At 35.0% G+C, this 22,961-nt stretch overlaps 1 protein-coding gene and 1 long non-coding RNA gene across 4 annotated transcripts in view; one reads left to right on the forward strand and one right to left on the reverse strand.

Moving 5' to 3' along the window:
- Positions 1–22,961, reverse strand: part of LOC100645758 (autophagy-related protein 16-1) — a 601,658-nt gene that overhangs the window by 382,394 nt on the left and 196,303 nt on the right. The gene's annotated exons all lie outside the window — the stretch shown is intronic.
- LOC125385679 lies at positions 3,251–4,290 on the forward strand. Its single transcript, XR_007225208.1, has 2 exons — positions 3,251–3,417; positions 3,513–4,290. It is a non-coding gene; the product is annotated as an uncharacterized LOC125385679 (long non-coding RNA).

Consider the following 22,961-nt stretch of genomic DNA (forward strand, 5'->3'; position numbering starts at 1 on the left):
AGATAAAGAGATAAAGGAGATTCTAACTCTGTACGATCAACGCTGCGGGAGCAGAGTAGATAGGTGCATCCTCCTGTTCCGAGTAAGAGTCGATAGATTGGACTTACTTCGTCTCTGCCTGTTTATGCTTCTCCTTCTTTCATTTTCTCCCATCTTTTCCCCTTTCGATTCAGTGATCTTCCCTTTCTCCCGTTCTCGTTCGCCAGGGCGACTGTAGCTCCGTTTCGTGAAGGACTCTTAAAATGAATGGTATAACATTAAGCGTATCGAGGATATAAGGCAGAAATTCTGCGAAGATTCGTTGAATTCTAGCAGAGATTCCCATTGAAAAGTTATAGCTTGGCCTGGGTACCGTGTATATGCTGATAATATAACAAGGATGTAGGGATATAGGATGGTATCGTATTTTAATTAGTTATACGAGAAATAAAATTTCTCGTATTTCCTTTATATATTTGTAACATATATATGTATATACTTATATTCCAAAATGTATTTATACGTACTTTTAATATTTTGTATAATATGATGGAAAATTAGAGATACTTTATATAAAAAGTTTTATACTACTAAAGAGTACTACTTATGATAATAAAGAAAACAACCTGTGCTTCATATAGCCAAAGATACAATAGCTGGTAATATGATTTAATATAAATAATCGTAATATAACTATTCTTCTATTTTGATATTATCAATCCTAACGCAGGAATTTTTATACAAAAATCGATACTATTAATTTCTAGTATAAGGATTTTCATGGAAAAGTACAATGCACATCTCATAATTCCTTTCCCAACAACCAACTGCTTCATCGCAATGTCCATCATCATTCTAAAATTTCCTATTTCTAGAATCAAAAAAGCATAAAATTGTAAGAAACGCGGAAGAAAGATCAGAATGATGTGTCAGTTTTCTATTCATGAGCTCTGGAAAGTGAGATCTCGCCACGTGACCGAAATGGCCGATGTCGAATTAGTTACGTAACACGGGTGTGAAAGAAGCGAGTGATTTACGCATCCACGGCAATAGCAGCGCTACGTTTGACTTCACGTTTTACCCCTCAGGCTCCCTTTAGCCCCGCTTCAAGTTCATGGTATCTCTCTCTCGGTATCCTTCCCGTCGAGCGTTCCACAGGAGCGTCACTCCCACTCCGCTACTTCCTCTTCTTCTGGCCGGTTTCTCATAGTTGCGACCTTGCAATGCTGCAGGAAGGCCTGCCGCTCACCGTTCCCCGGGCCTCATAGGTCGGCGTGTTGGACCGTTGCAGCTGCAGCAGAGGAACCAAGACGACGAGTCGATGATAGTATGTAGTGTTGGCCGATGGTGGTAGTGACCGATGGTGGTGGCGGTGGCGGCAGTGGCAATGGCAGCGAGCCACGAGGAGGCAGTTGCAGCAGCGCTGGTTCACCTCGTACTACGAGGACGAGACATTGGCCTACCACGCTCGACCTTGCCAGTTCGTTACTCTTTCCCGCTTCTCTTATGCATTATACGCGGCTATCCGGCTATGTTCGTGCCATCCCTTCCCTTCTGTCCTTCTTTCTACTCGCTCTTCCTTCTTCCCGCTTCGCCGCTTCCATTTAATGCCTCCCCTCTATCTCTTCCCCACTCTATTTCTATCATAGTTGCTTCGCTTCTCTCTAGTCGTCGTACAAACTCTTCTATACCTCGCAATTCTCTCTCTACCATCTTCCCGATCCGGCTTTCTTTTTATATATCCATATAACATACGTACACCTTCCTCCATCTGTCTCTTTCTTCTTTCTTACGTCGGTTGAACTGCTCACCGTGGAAGAAAAGCATGCGTAAGCCGCTTCGTCATCATCGCACGGTCTCATTTATCGTGACTACGTTTCCCTCGAGTCACGAAGCACGGATCAGAAGAAGGAATACGAAGAGAGTATTACGTTGTCGGCGGTGGTCGAGCTCCGTTGCTCCAGCTTCAAGGGGAATACCCTTCGCGACTCGAATTATAATTAATTAACAACAGTCGTGCGCCGCGCCATGGTCCGTGATAATATGTCGGCCGACTCCATCAAGCTTCGTTAACGCAGCGATTCTCCCAACAACCACGACCGCCACTCTCAGGGACTATAAATTTCGCAAATTACACCGATCGAGCGTTAAAACCAGTTCGAACAGTGAGAATCGGTTTCTTGTCGGGACAAAGTCCTCCGATGCTCTCTTCGACGAACCACATTTTACCAACTTTTTTTCCCAACCCTGATCGATTAAAAGGGCCGGCACATCGACGCATTTAATTGGCGATGAACGCTCAGAGTATCCAGAGGACAAACCAGCCGCGAATCAGAAAAAGAAAGATTCTCCTTTTACTGCAAACACTCCGTACGTTTGTCATTTTAATCGAATTTTAGAGACAGGAATTTTAATCGATTTTAACGTAATTTGATTTTAGGTGGTCTTTGACTTTTTGATAATGAAATTTTCTTAACTTTCAGGAATTTGTAAATAATATTTAAGATATTTTTATTCAATTAATATGATGATTTTATTATACCGAATCATACATTAATCGCTAAGTATCTAAATTCGCTTTTTGATATACGGTTGCTTTTAAAATATGAAATTTATAGCTGAGAAAAGAATATTATCAGACGATTCGCTTCCTTTCATAGTTTAATAAAATGCCACTGTATTTAAAAAATACAGTGCGTAGATATGTAATTTTCAAATCAATCATTCCCTTCGCAAAAATTTATAACAATAAAATATTGGACTATAGAAACATAAAAAATATAAAATGATATTTCGGAAGAATGTACGAGAAACGAATCTCGATAGTTCAAAACAAATCTCTAAACAATATTGTGTACATCTTCAAAAAACAAGTTTCTCAGAAATGCAGATGTTTAGGAGACAAGTATATCCATGTACAACCTTATTCACATTTCTATAAAATATGAGTGTACATACTTTCTCTATACGGTCGTTTAAACGCTCAATAGTGGAAGCTGTTAAGGACTCCACGCTAAATATAGCGTGACAATTACAAGGATGAGAAATGTCGACGTGTTAATCGAGGATTGAGTAACACCGTGAAATTTCCAAATGGCTTACCACCTGCAACGCGATGTATTAATGTAAATTAATGGCCCTTCGATTCGATCTCTTAAGACTTGCGGAGACGTCCCGACTTCTTGCTGGTCGGAAATCAGAGAACGGAGAGGGATATTCGAGGTTCAGACCAGGTGGACCAGGGATAGTACTTCTTGCGCATCGAGTTTGATCTGCACGTTCAAGGCGACAGCCGAGGATAATCGAGACGAATGTTTCGTTTAGAAGCGAGTCGATCGAATTCCTGTGGCTTTGAAACGGAGGATACGGAAAGAGAGACGTGGCCGATATGCAGTGAACGATCGAAATTTTTCTTCGGCTCGGACTTAACGGTGACAGGTACCTAGTCCATGTCAAATTGTAAGTCGATATCCGGTCGGCTAGTCTGTGTTCCTCCTTCTTCTTGCGCCAGAGTAACGTAGCATCTATTTCAGAGATATCTGTTGACTGAGAGGATGGATGTTAAAGCGACTCGCTGACTTGAACCGGGTACATTGAACTCAGCTGCCGCGCGCCGCCGCGCTGTAGTGCAACGTCGAACGCATCCTATGCTTATAAACCGTAACGACACGTGGAACTAACGGACTTTGCCTGCAGCCCATCTACACCCGCGGGAGCTGTTGCAGCTCTCTTCCTCTCTCACTCCACCGATGACTTCCGCCAACTTCATTTGGGGCTACGCGTGTACGCGCGAAATTGTGACCCAACATCGTATGATCTAGCCAGCAAAAGTCATTAACTCTCGATGGATGTTGTTATTACAGTCAGGTGCGAAGATGAAACGGAACGCGCCACAAACATCGGATCCTGTCACGCTTCGAACGACTAGCAATGGGCTTTGGCTTGTCTTCATTGCTATTCGGTAGTTAACGATACTGATGAAATGTCTACTTAGACGGATAATAAACCAGTTTCACGAACAACTGTGCTCACAGCCGTGTATATATTATATTACATAGAAATCTATCTCCTTTCAAATTACTGAGAATGACAGTAAAATTACGTCTCGTACTTTAAGATGCGCTATTTTGTGAGCTATGTGCACTCGATAAAGACTTTTATGTATTTTTTCGAGCATCGAAGATCAGAGAAATGTATCTATAGCTTCTAATGCTTTTCATTGAAGTTATTAATATTCGTGTGGTAAAAGAGACTTTTGGAGAGTAATAAATTAAAATTTTCAAAATAAAGTAGTAATAAATTTTGTAGTGTTCATCTTGGAAAAAAAATTAAGATAAAATAAAATAATTATTCTTTCGTTCATATTTCCGGAACATAAATTTCACGTTATGTATAATGCAAAATTAAATTCGTCGAATCTTTCTTATCGGTAGACTAAAGTATTAAAAATTGATTTCCTTTCGATAAAGCTATTTTATGATATTCCATGTTCTTTTTCCTCATCCGCCATACTAAAATTAATATACTAATAAGGTAAAAAGAAGAGTTGCTAGGTATTTAATATTTTTACCAATATTATTGAACAACGTATATTTACTTTCATATTTTGTTTCTATCAAAGTATATGCCACTACTTTGGAGTTCCAATTTTATAATAAATTAATTTAGATATTTACATGAAGCTAATCCATTATGTTGATCCAGACATCTCAAAACGCTTATAAACCTATGCTTATAAACCGTAACCTTCTATTTTAATATAAGAATAATTGATTGTGAAGGTAACGCACCCAATGTACTCCGGCTCCAGAGCGTCAAACAGAGTTGAACCCGATTTTAATTAAAACTTTCCATCGAGAACGTAAATCTGCGTGGCATTCGCGAAATTAAAACGGACTGTAAATAAACGGTGTAAAGATTTATTCTTCCTTTCAGAAAGCTTGTTTCTTATACCAGGAAACTCGTAAAAGCTTCAATCATTTCAATTGATATCAAAATTTTACAACTTTCTCAATCTAAATTTACATGAATATTTGTTTCGCTGGTACTTGAAATTTCTCTATTTTCATCTTCTGAAATATAAACGCAAAAAATCAGACCAACCTGCAGTGTCTTAGAGAAAGCGAACAAAGAGGAGAAAAAAGAGAGAAAAGGAATAAAGCAGATCTGATCATTTGACTGGAAAACTTCTGCAGAATGAAAATTTGATCGATTACTACTAAGCAAATACAGCGAAGCAATGCATCATCGTTTCGAAGTGAACACTTTGATCAATCGTGGTGCAGTCGAGTGTTTCCGCACTCCATCCCGTATCCTCTCTCGGTATTCCCGATGCACAACAAGTTCAAAGTACTTTTCGAACGCTATCTGCAATTCGAATTTCAATTTAAAATCGAAACCCTAGCAGTTAGGTATTGTTAGACGTAGTAACATGCATGTGCGATGCCAATGAGGACGACAGCTACTTCCTTGCACCTACTCATTTATACTCATTTATTCTCTCTATACTTAGTTATTCGTTCCATTTTCCCTATTAACCAAGTCGAATCGATCGGACGTATATATCGTAGCGATTAAATTAATAGGATACTGTTAAATCGTAGTTACATATTGAGTTGATATTTCAGAATGGACACGGCAGGTCTCATTAAAATCATTTCAGTCTGGGGTATACTTTCTTCGAAGCTGACCATCTTTGCCTGTAATGACGGATCTAATGACGACAGTAAATCTGATATTACAGGGACATTGGCAACCGAGTACACGAAATGTGGAATATTAGAACTGTGTTCTAAGTCGACATAGCACAATTATAGTGTATAGTGTTCTATGATATATAATTACGTAAATGTTACGGGAACTTTCCTATACTTTTTTGTGAAAAGCAAAGGTGGTAAAAGATTTCTTTGCAGTTAGATGTAAAAATATAGTAGACAGATGTGCTTTGGAAAATAACGTTTCGCTATTAGTATAAATAATAATAATAATAGACGCAGCTGCCAAGTATTAAATTATTAACTTTCTTCCTGGAATCTTTTGAAGAAAATCTCTTAGAAACGTAAATTGTACATATTATACACAGTAAGGTTAAAAAAATATATAATTTATTATACAAATACATAATATATCAAATATTTAATATATCAAACGAATAAAATTGATAATAGACATTCCTTAAACGAAGAAATAAAAGAAAATAAAGTAATCTGATGAAAAATCTGAAGAAAAATGAGGATGACGGATTAATGAAATTATTTCCTGGGACACAAAATGTGCGTCCATCGCTAGCCAACTGGAATGAAGAGATTCTCAAAGAAACAAGGGAGATATTGGCTTCTGCCTTCTCCCTTTTGTCCTAAGGGCAAGAACATGAAGTAGATTGATAGACGCATCAAAAAACTGTGATGTCTGTTCACAGACTTCCGACGAGCGCACGAAATGCCTCAATTATGAAGACATATTTTAAGAATACAATTTTGTGCCTAATAGGATTTCACTTTTGCCACTAAAAACGAACATTATTGTACCGTTACAAGTAAAATACATTCAATAAAATATTGTATTATTATGTTAAATTATTAACAGACTACGGATGTTCATGCAATTTCATATTATTTGTAAATGTAACCAAACAAATAAAACTTAAAGATTTGTTTCACATATTAAATATTATAGTGTGTGCTTTACCTCAAACATTTTATCTATTTTTGTGTGTTGTATGCGTTCTATATATTTTTGCGCTTTTAATTTTCCCATAGATGGATGAACTAATAATTCGTGGTTAGGAAATTTAAAAGTTATGCACTACAAACCGAAATTTTCGAAACATTACATGTAAACCCGAAAAGAAATTAACTTTTTATACTTTTCCCTACCGCCTCCCTTCAATATTCCTTATCTATTTGATCCATAGTAATCTCGTCCTCTATGTACTCTTTAGGAAGACGGATCACTACTTCAAGGAGATATTAATGTATGAACAGCAGTTATATCCTAGAACGCAATCGGGGTATGGGGTTGTTTGTAGAAGCTACTGTAAGCTCGAAGTGGCCTTTGGCACCATGATTATTCCCTTGCTTAGTATTCCAGTCATGTGTTTTAATATATAACCAGTAAAAGATCTTTCTACAGTAAATTAAGCGACTGATCATTTGGATGAAATCAAGTTATCGAATATATAGTAGTGGCATATCATGGAAAAACAAGTCAAAATTATTAGCTATATTCGACGCGCTATATATCAGTTAAATTCGAGTTAAATGCAATGTGAATCTTCTAACGCGATTATACATATAGTTTAACATACGACTAATCTCGATAAATTGATAATTATGCACGAGTTACATAGATCATCAACGTGAAAGCTTTAAATATAAGATACTAAATTTGATGAGTTTCCATCCGTAATAAATACAAATAACTTTCAGTAAGAATTTCTGTTGATCGGATCATCAGTAAGCTTGATGAATTTGAAATCCTGCAAATCTTTATCCGGATAATCGATATTTTACTGTATCCTCGTTAAGTTTTATACTAGTTATAACATTTATTGCTAGTTCTGATCAAAGCAATTTATCTTTATCCAGTGTTTCTGCTGAGCTTCTCAACTATAATCGAATGGCGAGTGATACGCCAACTACTTCATTACTCGAGTGTCATAACTTTCGTTGTTATTTGTAATGGCAATAAAATAAATTATTCTATCCATATATGAGTCGCAAACACTATTACATCTCACACATGCAATAAGTCTACTATTGTATATTTGACTCTAATATAGTAAGGAACATCAATCGCCACACGGATGTCTTTTGTTCTACTCCAAGATAATCTGTATATAATTAAATTGGCTCTAACGTCATCATGTTATCGCCGGGGGTATATTACGGTACCCACAAGAGTATCTGACATGTATATTTTGACATTCATTAACGAATATAAAAACAGAAGCACTTCTTTATTTAATAAAGAAGAACGGAATTTTGACAAGTTCTGTTAGAAGACAACTTAACATATGCAATAATGACAAAATGTATCTGTACACCACTATATTTATTATTAGATTTATATGCACACTAGTTAACTTCAGCCATAGCAAATTTCGTATCACTTAGTAATACTTTTATATTATTATAGAAATTTGATACTACATATGGAACTGAAACGTAGAATCTAATAATAATGAAACGCTTCATTAGAAAATAAGAGTGCAAATACTTTTTGCAGCCACTATAAATAATATAATCTAGACAGTATGCTGGTTCACAAAACAAAATAAAACAAAAAAAAAAAAAATCCAGAAATTTGTAAGCAATTAAAAAAAAATAAAAAGGGGAGTATTTCAGGAATTTTTATAAATATTTTTGCAAATCATAATACAAGTAAAACTTTTTAGGATTTAATAAACACTTCATAGATTTCAATAGTAGCGAATTAGTATCAATTCAGAGGCCAGAAGCCAGAATATACATTCAATAATAAAATTCACCAATTCGTTCATTTTTTCTCATCATAACAATATCCATGATCTACGATATCTTCGATGATAATTTCGAAACGGTGCGCTCGATATCATCTAGCGCGTTGTTAGAGTCACGAAGCTACGATGTGATCCAGCAGACAAGAAAGGAAACCGATCTTTCGGACTTGCTTTACCGATTGATTCCCTCTCCATGTCCGCAGCAAAGAGTTACCTGGCCGCCACTTAACGAGTACGTAGACATCACCATCACCGCGCTTTCCGAGGATCACCCAGCTGCTATGACTTATCAAATATATTCGATCGGCCGTCGATTCCGGGACGTTACCCCTGTATTTTCATATACGTGACTCGTTTCGCCTATGATACTCCCTCTTTTGCATATTCTTCTACACTCGTCGAACGATCTTCTCGTTTTGACGTAATACGCCAACGAGAGGTTAGTATACTACCTATTGAGAAAGTTGATTCCTTCTCAAGAACATTTTCATTTTTCCAAATGATGCTCGAAATTGGTGTAACACTACAACGCTGAATACGACCATCCATTTGCTGCTTTTTATTTCACGTTACTTTGCCGCCCTTAATCTCACAGTCTACGTCTTTATGTTGGTACTCCGTGATTCTTCATACCTTCCTTAGAATATCAGATAAACAAAACATTGTTTAAATTCTTTTCTGAGTAGTAAAATAAGTATATATAAAATGTAGAAAAGTATATATAAAATAAAAGTATATATAAAATGTAGAAAAAAAGAAATATAATTATTGCTCAATTTCTCAAAAAATGTATTTACTCCTACCACTAGTCTGTTTGTTGAAAAAAGATCGTAGAAATAATTGTAAATCCCAATGTGAATTTGAAAAAATAATGTTTATAGTGTTTTCATCCTTTTTGTTGTTTAATTTATGGAGTTGATCAATGTGACGTGTGCTGAGGTTAAATATTAATCTGAAGCCTGACAGTTTAATGGTTATTTTTTGTGTGTATATGTCTATAAGTAGTAGTATAAATTACAGTAAAGTATAAAATATCTTGGAAGAAGCCATTAAAAGGGAATAATATCACTGCTCGCAATTTTTTTAATAAACGCAGGTATTACATTATGTCTAAATATCTTCGTTCCAAGGAAATTTTCTTTATATAGAAAAAGCAATTCTTTCATTATTTGTAACTACTCATAAATCTCTCATAAAATCTCATTACATCTGTAATAGTAGTTCAAAATAATACGAGTTATTGCAACGTGCGTGTTATCCATTGTCAGTGAAAACGAAGCAAAACGAACAGAAGAAAAAAAAAATAAAGAACAAGAAGAATCAGGTACAATAATTAAACCCAGTAATTAGTAACAATTATACGATGGTAATTACGACGACTATAAAACTATAGCTCAATAAATTTCTGTTACAAAAGCAGTCGTATCGTATATCTGAAACTTTTAATTGTAGTTTTAATTGTAGTTTTAGCAAAAACATCAAAATTATATTCACCGCGGAGATACAGATACTGCAATAAATAGTAGAATTATGGAAAACCGCAAATCGCGGTGAACGAACTGCTGGCGAACTTAATTTATTTCGACGCGTGTATGGCAACAGAAATTAAACGTAATATCCTGGATAAACAATAATCGTACGGTCGAACGCATTACGACGTTTTGATCTGTTCACATTGTGGTCGAAAGTAAATATTCCGCGCGCGACGTTCTATCATTAATAAGCGGAATGCGTCGACGAGCGTGCATTCTGTGGAAGTTGGATGCGGTAGACATGGTAAACTATATAATCCGTCGAACGCGGAAATTTCGCGTTCGATCGCCAAAGTGAATTCGATGTGCATAACTATCCGTGAAAATGTCCGGACGCGCGTCTATTCAGGAACATAATAATTGCGAACCTGGAATGTAATATGTCATAGTAATCCTCAGTTTCGTGCACGGAAAACCTGAATTAAATTCGATGGCACATCCATTCACGTTTTCTATGCTCGTTTAATATACAGTTGTTCACAAAGGTACCGAACACTTGTAGATACTTTCTATAAATATGTTATGTGTCTCATGCGAAACATCTTGAGATGTTATTGGCACTATAATGACTATTATAATTATGTTGGTAAACTTTGAAACAAATCTGGAAATACACATAGAAACTACAAGATATTTAGTATAAATATATTACAAATATATATATATGTCATAGAGATCATAACAAGAGTTTAAACAGTCAATTATTCAAGATATAAATAAGTTTCAATATTCAATAGGATAAAGAAAGATCTTATATGGAAACGATGTACATTTTAATGGTGTTCTAATTTGATCAGTTGTTGATCATGTTCTTAAACAATCGTTAAGTGGAAGATTTAATTGATTTAGATTTTTTAAAATTTAGTTACGACTGATTAAATGATCATGGTAAAATGTCACAGTCATCATAATATATATATATATCATATCATAACATGTCTGGTATAGAATTAATATTCCAAATGATATAGATAATTTGCGTATATTACATTATCTACCAGTGTTTAGATATCATTAATATTATTGTGCAATAAAGTACCTTGATATTACGAGTAAATATCAACAATTCTAATTTTTCTAATAAGGGGTTCTTAAAATCAAGAAAAAAATTATTTATTTATTTATTGCATTCAATCTACCGTATCCACTAAAATATTTTGCAAATTAACAAGACTACGCACAATAACGAATAATATAGATGTATTTACTATTATCATACGTATTATACAAACAGTTTGTATTAACATCGTTCTGTTTCGGCATTTGCATATTTCTAATATTGCACACATTATCAAGCTTAATATATTCCTCGGTACATCACCACCACATCTTCATTCTTAAAAATAATATCTGTAATGTACTGAATCTCTCTATTATCTTTAATTAAAATCTTCTCTTCATAGCAAAAAAGATTTCTTTTTAAATAAACGCATTTATATAAAAGTACTTTATAGAACAGCCGGCGGAAGTCGATAATAAAACATAAAACTACCGTCTTACATTTGCCACGAGCCATTTCCTCCCATCTTTACGTTTTGTGGAGTATCAGAACACGGATTAACGATGATCTTCCTTAACAGTCGTGTATACAACAGCTATTATCATATCGCATACCGGTGCACAGAACGTTAAACATACAAATGATTTTACTTTTGGTTCCTACATTTCTCAGTATCAGGTAATAAACGTTACCCTTTATCGTACTTGTCCTAAACATTTCGCGGCCACTCATGACTTGAATACAAATGATACTTTGCTCGTACGATTCGGTATCGCTAGGACGAATGACAAAAGTCGATGTTACGAAGGACAGATGTTAAATTCATATTGAAATACATTGAAAAGATAATACCATCTTGACTATTAATTACGGACAGATGTTAATTCGTGGAGATTTATAAGCTTGGTTTATAAACCACTTTCGATGTTACATTCATGCAACTTTTAAATTATCTCAAAATTTTAATTAGATAATAACCATTAGTGATCATTAGTAATTAGACCAGACCATTAGTGACCATTAGTAATTAAATAAACCCGATAGTGATAGCCATAATTCGAGCACTGGAATGTGCTTCGAAACGTTGCTCTTATTAACGTTATCGTAGAAATTAGTATCCTCGTTCGAGTTAAAGGAATGTGAGCCCTAAGAACAATCTGAATCATAAGCACCGAACAGATTAGACGTTCTTCCGTTGTAGCGCTCCGATGCAGGAAATTACTTTATGGCAAGAATATTGATAGCGATAGCTAATGCTTATAGCTAATACCATGCTTTTAAATGTTAAGTAGGCAATTAAAGAATGCATTTGTAGTAAATTCCGTAATTTTAAGTTTTCAGAAATAAATAAAAAAGCAAATACAAATATTTCAATAATTTTGGTCAGAATTATTTTTACTTTTCGTACGAACAGGATAATTTACTTAGCCTATATTGTTTAAATAACTGATTTCATTCGAAATATTTTTCGTACATAAGTATGGAGAATATGGAGAGATATAACACGAATACAGCTCTTGTTACACCTCTATTTCACACATCATGAATTACAAGTACTTATCCATTTTACTTTTGATAGTCTATTTCATTGTCAGTAGAACTTTCCCTATTTTGATAATCATATGTAAAGACTGATGATATCTTCTGCATGAACGATAGATAATATAACGTTGAGATAAGTGTATTCGATTTAATACATGTTAATGCACATCGATATGTCATTCGGTATAATAATATTCAATATAAATCTATTGCTTTGATTTTATATTATACGTACAAAGCAGTTGATCATTTAATTAGTAATTCAATATTTAACGATTGATGATGTTTTCATTCAGAGCTCGATATTCTCTTACATTTGTATATCAATAGATTTTTTACTATTAAATAGGTTTAAATAAATAGTTAAAGTGTGTATATATCGGAAAACACTTCTCACAATAAATTAGGTTCACGAGATAAATACATCACGAATAAATAACAATAATACATTTAGATTTAGAAAGCGTTCGTATAGCATGTGCATTTATTTGTGGAACTGAGCCAATCAAATCCTATATCATGTCGACACGCGTCGGGTTTTAACAAGTGTCGATTCAGCGACGACTGGAACACGTACTACGATAGGTAAATAGTAAATAGATACGGAATCGTGCGCGACGAATTCTATATCAGCGACGTTATTTAGCCTTGTATTACTTGTGTGATTGTACGAACATCCAAATATACCTATTTCATACGTTATTACCAGTTTTCGTGGCCAGAATATACGCCAATAGAAATGCTTCTAATCAAATCAAAATACTCATTAAAATAATGAACTCAAATTCTTGTAAATAAACTCTTAATAGTATTATAAGTTCTATAAACTGCAGAGTTTTTATACAAATTTACACTCTGGATAAATTATATATTTTTTTATATGTACATCCATTTTAACGCATTTTTACACTTGTAAATGTCTCATATAACAATGTCACTATTTCCTGCATTAATAAACAAAATAAAAAGATCCGAAACACTAGAACAAAAATACACAAAGTTTCCTATTTTCTACGAGCACAAAGAGGTCTCTTTTTATGAATTCAGACTCTCTTTGTAACTTTCCTTGTCAGTTATCGTACCTGAATATCATTCTACGATTGCCATAACCATGACATTCAATTGAATAGGACAATTTATCAAGCCGATTGAAACTTCTGTAACGATATACGAATAGAAAAACAGAGTGATTCGTGTTAGCATCGAGACCGAAACTGGAGGGATAATCGAAAATATTTTCCAAGCGTCCTTACTCGCACGTGCGGCCCATTCGATTCACGTTTTTGCACATTCCTTCTCGACACTTTGCAGGCCCGTTGCAACGCAAAAGAAGCAATGATCCAAGACCAAGGGAAACGAAACGTTGGACGGGCGGAGAGCACGTGTCGACGGTGAGACGTGGAAGAAGAAGCATGGTAGATCAGTCACGATCGAAGAACATCGTAACCCGCTCGAGGAAATAATATCGCGAGACTAACGGCGTAAGAAAGGTTATTACGCTGGTAAAAAACCAGGCGGCATTAAATTTAATTTCTCGCCTCAGAGAAACTTTGTGTACGTGGCCTCTCGTGCTTGTGTTTCGCGTTTCTTGTCATTAGACCCGACGAATCTTTTTAAGCTGTTGTCAAGGATAACGTTCTATTCCGTTCTTTTTTAATTCGAATCTTTTTTGTAAGGTTATATAAGACACCTCAATTGAAAGTTTCATCAAATGCAATGCGACCCAGCTAGAAAAAGATATCGTTATAGGTGGTATAGATTATAATTGATGGATTTAATCTAGAAATTGAGCTGGAAATTTGTCGATTTTTTCTACGTTCTTTCATTTAAAAGTAGGTATAATACCAGTGGAAGTAATCTAGTTTGAAGAAATTTTTTTATTTTTTGCTTTAAAGTGACTACACTTCATGCTGATAACATCTACACCAGTAAAAGTGATTGACACGACATTATGTGGATAATGCTAAATAAATAATAGTAGAATTAAAATAGAAAGATTTTGTTCCTAATGTATGGAGAATGTAATATCTATAAGAATGTAATATAAGAATATCTCCCCATATCCCAAGGCATTTATTTCTATAGTATCAATATTTCTCCTAGGAAAAATCCATAGGAATGATCTACTTTTCCATGAAAATTCCTCTGTTAAAACATTTTTAAAATTGTTTGAAGTACTAATAAAAATCAACCTCTTAATTATTTGCCAATCAAATGTTTAACCTCATCATGTAAAGATATAAAATTCGAATTTTAATTCTAAATACCAAAATTCGATTTTCATAATGAGCTATGGAGCGTGTTCGCATCCTGTATGCCCCAGATAAAATATGAAAATTAATAATGCCTGAAATTGGCCAACAGTTAAAGCGACTATTCACAAACTTGCAAGTAAGTAATAAATCAGAAGTCACTTTGCACGCTTATAATAAAGTAATGGCTGTTGCATAACGGGTTCGTAATAACGATCGCACCTGATCGTATGACGTCCTCCCAACAAACATTAAATTCAAACTTCAAGTAGTTAAATTTTATTGCGTATACAAATTTAAACGAGAAATATATATTATAATATATGAAATAAAATTTTTTGATGAAAATTCTTTTTCTTTATCTTTGATTTATTGGTTGTAAAATCATTTTACTTCAAGTTGTATCAATCAACAAAACAGTAGCTCGCTGCGTGTACCTTGTAGAATAGTAATTGTTACATTCACTTTAAAGTGTCTGCATTAATACAACGCTTTGTTACAGAACACTCTTGAAGCTCTTGAGAAGGGTCGATTTTAATGGGACAACGTGCATGAAGGAGGGCAACGTGTGAGAAGCTCAAGTTTACCGACCACTGTCAAGGAGAATGTGAACTTGTACACGTTCCAAAGCGGATAAAGACATGTTTCCATGCCAGATGTCTATTCTAAAGAAATATATATGTAGAGTACGTTATTTCTGCAGCTTTACGAATTTGTTTTTCTTTATGAGACAGTAACACACACACATTGCGTTTTATATTCTTCTTTTAACTCTGTCGATTTTTTGTCGATATTGATATAGGGCATAAAAACAATTCATATCAAAAGGACCAATTAATGATTATGAAAAATATAGCATAGAATTTTCTTTTGATGATTGAATACAGGAAAAATATTCTTTATATAATTCTAGTAGTTCGATTTCCTGAATATTTTTTAATAAAATATAAAATATTGTTGGTTGCTTTTAGATACAAATGGAAATTTCTTCGTGTTTTTAAAAGATGGAACGATAGAAACGTTTTCATTTTTAGATACATTTAAAAATTATTTGCTGAAGGAAGAATACTATTCGCTTTCATTGAGGCGAATCATGGGTACCTTTGGATATTACTTAAGTTATTCCAAGCGTGTTTACAAACATTTCTTCTGTGTGTTTACTAACATAGGAGCTATTCTGAATATTTTACCATACTATTAGTTCGACAGAACGTTGGCTACTAGTATCCCGTGAGAGTATCATCTTCTGGTGTTTATCTAATACTACTTTATTTTTTTATAGGTATGTAATCCTATAGTGAAGACGAAATTAGGAATACTTATTAAGACGAATTAGGAATAGGATAACGAAAACTATACAGAAAGAATATATAACTATAAAAATGTTAATCAATATTTGGAAAAACATAAAATATAAGAAATGTAAATAATTTGATTTGAAATGTTAAATGAAAATTTTATGAAAATATTCAAAATCTGATAAAAATTCTTGTAAAATATCTCTGGAAGAAATTATATCTATTCTCGACACTAATCTGTTAAATAATGATAATAAATGATGAACAATTGGAATTAAACACGTATTATGATCAATCGTCTCTTCTGTATCGAACAGTTACTAATTAATTATTTTATATGTTTTACAGCAAGAACAGATCAAATCGAAAACGTTTCAGAAGATATCACAAACCAATGGCTGTCACATAATTACCGAATAACATTTCTATCACGCTGTCATATCTCACCTCTGATATCGAGCATTCTCAAATCACTCGTACGTTCTATCGTTGACAGGCGTTTCAATATAGAATCCTCGTTCAATTCATCGCTGTGTCAACATCGAAACAATTGCATAAAATAGCATAACGCAACTAAACGACGATAAACGAAGGAAAAGAAGACCAATGTGATTAAAAGTAACAGATTGGTCGATAAAATTCAATAACGTGATGATTTATCGAAAAGATTGAAGTTGCAAGATGAATCGAGAAGCCTATCGAGGTCACGATAAAAAAAGCGAAATTTCATGCTAATATCAGAATACTCTACTATCAGATGATGGTTGACAATGTTGTATACTTATAACTAGGCTGCGGGTATTTATGCATATTTATGTATCAAATAAAATATTTATTTCACTTGCTAAAAGTTATAACGAGCGATATACTTTGGATATTTAATATAGTTTTACATATTACACATCTGTGTATTTTTTCACCTTTAAATTTCGTATAAATGTATACAAATCCGTAGTATATTTATAATTTATGACTTGATCCAATGCGTTAATTTGGCCTGGAAGAATTCAATTTTATTATATGCATTGGGAAAGTTCGCACGATGAAATTTAGTAAAGACTGACATTGTACGTTAATAGAATTATCATGCCATTGAATCACAATATACACATTTCTTTCATAAACTTTTTATCGAATAGCTGTAGATAAATTGGTTTATTGTCAGCTGATCTTAGCATTTGAATATAGATATTTGTTCGTCGACTAACATCCTTATCTACTTGACTCTCTTGGCTCGATCAAGCATGCTCTATCCCCACGATTGTATTACGAAAGAGAAATCTATCGCGCAGTAGGAATATGAAATTTTGTTTTATCAGAGATTACATTTGGCGTGTGAACGTCATTCGTGAAAAGAACAAGGTCGAAGGACAAGCCCAAAACACTATCGAAGTCACGATAAAAAAAAGTTTCATTTTAACGTCGGGATACTCTATTATCTGATGAAGGTTTGCAGTGTTCCGTGCTTATAACTTATGACTTAATCCAGTGTTACGAACGTTATGTACTAAAGCGGGGGACGTAATGATCCCCCCGTACGGATGAACCACTTCCACGGCCGTAGCACGCACATAATGCATGAGAATCGAGCGTAAAGGGGATGCGTTACGTAAAGTGCACGGTCAGACGATATCGATCTCCGTTTCGATCGAATCTCACGGCTGAAACAAGGCTCCCACTCACCTCGAACAGACGCAGGAGTCTTCCGCAAGATAGGAGCATGTCGAGGCTTCGATACTCGCGTGCCCTGTGGCTAAGCGACTCGCTAAACCTCTCTTCGTAATTCGACGATTCACGATAAGGCATCGAGAAAGCTAGCAACCGACACAGTGTCGGCAAACGATCCTTTCCTTCTTCCATCGGAGGATCCTTATACCACGATACCAACGAGATCTCAGTAAAAACCGAAGAAAAACGTGTTCTTAAGGTTGGATTTCCTATAAGCGACCGATGCTTATACATTGATACAATGGAAAGGAATGCTTCTGGTTTCCTGAAAGCGATTTTCAACTGTTGCGTTCGTGTTGGACATGCTGTAATGCAGGAGGAATGCGGATCTGATTAGATAGCTATACTATCGAAGATAATAACTGATAATCTTTTTTCTTCAATATTTTGTATCTGAATATTTTAACTTTATCGTGCTCTTCGAACTTGTATCTGATTTTCAGTCTAGATTGAAACTGTGCATATCAATAACGACATTTCTCTTCCGTGAAATTTAGCTTTCTAACAGTAGAATGATACGATCTAGTCAGAAAAGAGCACAGCAGGTAAACAGTTGTTTCTCGATAAGGAAAGGAGTTTTCATACTTCGTTGAAAATTACGTGATAAATGTTTGATATTCATCAATATAATCAAACGATTCAATAATCAGTATATATTGATATATACGAATAAAACATACATAAAGACAGAATGCATATGATCGAGACAACCGATTCAAGTAGATAAGGATCTTACTCGTCAGACATATAGTGTATCTAAATACCGAAATCAATCAACTAAACCTGGTACCATTGTGTAGATACGAGACGTTTACTCTTACTCACGGAGGTGTGTATTAGCACTATGATCATCCACTCAAACTACATACCTGCACCTGCATACTATAACTATACCACTCTAAGCACGAATCACGAGATTTATCAAGAATAAAATACGGAATACGTACGTGCGAGCGCGCGAGGAAAGGGTAATAAGGCTAAATACACGTGTGTCAACGAGCAAAAGAACTTTAGAGAGGTGTACTGAAGTACACTTCAGCATACAAAATAAAGAAAGAAAGAAAATCAGATCAAGGTGTTGTAACGAGAAAATCGCGTGCCGGTGCGTTTTAATGGCATGATTCCTCGTACAATAATATTAATTCATCCGTCTATTCATCACTCAATTAAAATTTTTCAACCATCACAGTATACGACTGGTTGGCTAACCTGCGTTTCTAGATATATTAAGTCGCGGGTCTGTTAAGAAAATAAATCAATTTCTCTTTACAGCGCGGTACGTCGCGCACCTGTTACCTGACGTCGGCATTACCGGGCATAAAGAAGAGAGGCCGTGGCGATTGCAACGATGACAAAGCTTAGAAACGATATTAGTTCCCGTATCAATAATAGAGCCCCGTAGGCCGGTGGAATGGCGAGCAAGTGGCGCGTAATATAGTCGGTATTTACGGTGTCGCGAATGGCGCGCTGCGTGTCCGAACGACAGCCGAGTGCCCGCAGAGACCGCACGCAGTCGTAAACATTCGGAAACAATTTAGCCACGGCTGATAGTCGCTCTCGAGGCGCTTCAATAGCGCGCGAAGGTGGTACGTGTCCGACACGTATGCATTCTGCGCCATGGGGTGTGAGAGAATGGGAATGAGATGGGCACGGTCATTACGCCACCTAGCGTATAACGATTTATGCGGCTCGTCTTTCAGACTTTTCTCTGTTCCTATAATAGTAATACAATGTGTACTCTGTTTTCACCTCAACGGACTCATCATTTTTTAACGACATAGCAATCTAAGAATTTGATCGAAAGAATAAAATATCACTATGTGTGTGAATCTTTTATCGAAAATAAGAAAACGCGGTCTGTCTTCCATATTTCTTTTTGTTTCTATAATAGTAATGCATACAATGTGTCTTCACCTAGAAAAGTCAGAATTTTTTAAGAATATATCGAAAGCAATGGAACAATGAAATATCACACATATGTAAGCATTTCATTCGAAATAAAAAAATGAAATTTGCTTACATATTTAGATTTAAGATAATTCGTGTCGTTCATAAATAAAAGAACGCTAAGGATACACTGCTTTTTTTTACAGGCAACATGTCAAATTGATCCAAGTAACAAATAATACCTTTCCATCATATAGGAAGATACATAAGTACGAGATAGAGGTTTTTGAAATCTTCTGACAATGAGTTAATGAAGCGAAATGTCTCAACCTTTCAATTCCGCGACATAATACCGTAAACGAGTACCGTTCATATCTTAAAAAGCAAAAAGCATAATGAAGCCGAATCCGGTTACCTAGGTGGTCCATTCACAAAAACGACTGTGCCTGATCCACCGATAAGATCAACGTACGACAGAAAATGAGATTTCTTAGCCTGAAAATACCATCATCACCACTGTCACTAACGACCACTGTCGCCTTTCATGCCTCCAATTCCTCTACTTTCACGTTTCTACGTAGAAAACTATACGTTTGCACAAGCTACATTCATTCACAGATTGGACGGGAACACCTTGTACACGTCAATGTCTGATGGTTATACGTTTTCCTAGTGAATTTCACGTGCCACAGGAGAAAAGCTAGATATCGGTAAGTAATCATACGCTGGCTGAAACGCAATGACGTTACTATCAATATCGAGCTTATTGACATACGCTGCGTTATATACGCGGCATATATCGCGGAGGTGTAATCAATGTGGTCTTTTAAAGGTTCGCGCTGTCATTCTCGCCCGAGATGGATTAGATTATTACGCGATCCAGACGCGTGTTTAAGTCTTTCACACGAAACCTAATAAAATGACAAAGAATTCAGAATAGAGGATTTATAGAATACTTGCCTTTATATCGATAAGATTTCCTGTATTTCTGATATTAGACACGTAAAATTCAAATCTTCAATTTGTTACAGGAAATATATATATTAATCATCGTTATATGAAAAACATAGGAAAAGAATATGACGATAAAGATAGCCGGAAAGGAAACAACTTCTCAGGTTTACGAATAAAAGTTTCTTCAGAATATGTGAGAAATTTTGAAAACAATCAAATGCTGGGCCATTTTTAGATACCTATTATTACATGTCTTTAATCATTTTTAATCTAGTCAGTAGCGAATCATTGATATATTTGGTATACAATATGAAAACATAGATTTATCTGCGAGCGAGTAGCATCAAAATTAGGAAATCAACAAAACTGAATTTATTATGTTCGTATAGTCTTTACAATTTACCAATGACAATTTGCCAAAGGTTCTCTACTGCTATACAACGAAAGACTTAATCAAATGTTCCATTCCATCATTCGAGAATCCTTCTCTGATCCCCTGATACAAGATTTCGTTTGGATAATTCGACTTTGACATTTCTATTCACTATATCATCCTTTTCTGTGTTACTATTGTCGGTATGTTTACGTTTCATCGTACACTATGGTGATTCAAGCGCCACCAGTAGTTCGAGAATAGAGACGGAATGGGTAAAGTCATTACAGGATTCCGCGCGTAGTGTCGTGTAAGTGCAACGCCACATAATGTCAGGGCACCTCAACAACTATGCATTCTAGGTTGTCCAACCGAGTCGGATGGAATGTATTCACAGGAAAGTTTCCTGTACAATAACGCACTGTATGTAGACATGTTTTCTTACATGTACTTGGACACTATTGGTACTTCTGTCAAATGAGATCTTGCATGAAAATTACTGTGATAGTTCGTGGTTTTTTTCAAGATCGACTACTAAAATCCGATTACTACAGTTTTCAATAAAAGCGTCGATTGAAAATAGATTATAGAAATAGAAATAAACATTTTTCTGAATACACGTATAAGCCTTTGTTTTCGATAAAATTGATTTTGGAAATATACCAAGTACGTGTGCATCTAATTTAAAATATTAATTTGGTGGGTCATGCTGTACACTTTTCTTTCTTGTCGTGTTTACATCTATAAGCATCGCTAAGCGGTGTAATCTATTACTATCGATTATATGATAAGCTGTCTGTATCTATCGGTTTATTGTGTTTGGTCTATAAATATCACACGGATGCCTAATGCATTTTCAGAGTCAATTTTTTAAAAACGAATTATTTGGAAGAGTTTCACTCTTCATTATCAATTTATGTTTGACGCAAACTCGTACTCTGCTCGATAATATTGCACTCCATAAGACACAATATGTCAACAAAATACAATACCTAAAAAATACAGGTTTCACATAGATTTTATATGGTAATCAATCTTCCAACAAAATACTAGTGCAAATACAAAGATAAAAACACAAAAGATGCAGTGATTAACAAGGGTAGGTACTAAGGATAGATCCAACGTGGTCATAACAGTGTACTTCCTGAGTACATCAAACCAGGTAGAATCTCGTTTGCCTACACGTAAGTGAAAATCTCGTTTTCACCATAGCAAAAAAAAAAAAGACTACTGACAGTCGTTCCCATCGTTGATCATTAGGAACAGCCATTAAAGTCGATTTGCGTTGCACGAGTAAAACACTGAACGTTGCCTGGCTCGAAGGTACGTGTCATCATCACGGAGAATCGCACAAAATCCTCTAGCGAAAGACGAGAAGAAAAACAAAACGCAACAATGTTGATGACGTTACAGTTTGATGACAGATCATATTTTTAACAGTAGCCGCATCGGAAGTGCACACATTAGTTTCTGCAGTAAATACAAAATTGAAGTGACGATGTAATTTTATGCGAATGATTTTTCTTGCCACGTGCACTGACTGTCGGCTGGTAACACGAAATAGTTACCGCAGAAACGATTAAGAATAATTAACCGCGATATATTATTCAAACGCGTGAGACGCAGTAACTCGGTACAAGGGAATTCTTTATAATTCAGAGCATTTCTTTATCGCGATTTTTGTCACGAGACAAGAAACGTAGAAAGCCATTTTAACATTCCTCTTTTTTTCTTGCAATAATGGAACTCGTGTAATAAAGATTCTTATTAGAGTTTCAAGTGTGATCGCAAGTAAAATGCAGGGGACGGTTGCTACTTGTATAAGATTTATTTTAATGAGAAGCACAACATGGTATATTTTCTTTTATGTCGTAAAAATATCTGTTTTGGGAACAATCTTAATGGCTCATAATCGTTAATCGTTAAAAAAAAAAAAT

Source organism: Bombus terrestris, chromosome 9 (genome assembly GCF_910591885.1).
Source record: "Bombus terrestris chromosome 9, iyBomTerr1.2, whole genome shotgun sequence".
Taxonomy (NCBI): Eukaryota; Metazoa; Arthropoda; class Insecta; order Hymenoptera; family Apidae; genus Bombus; species Bombus terrestris.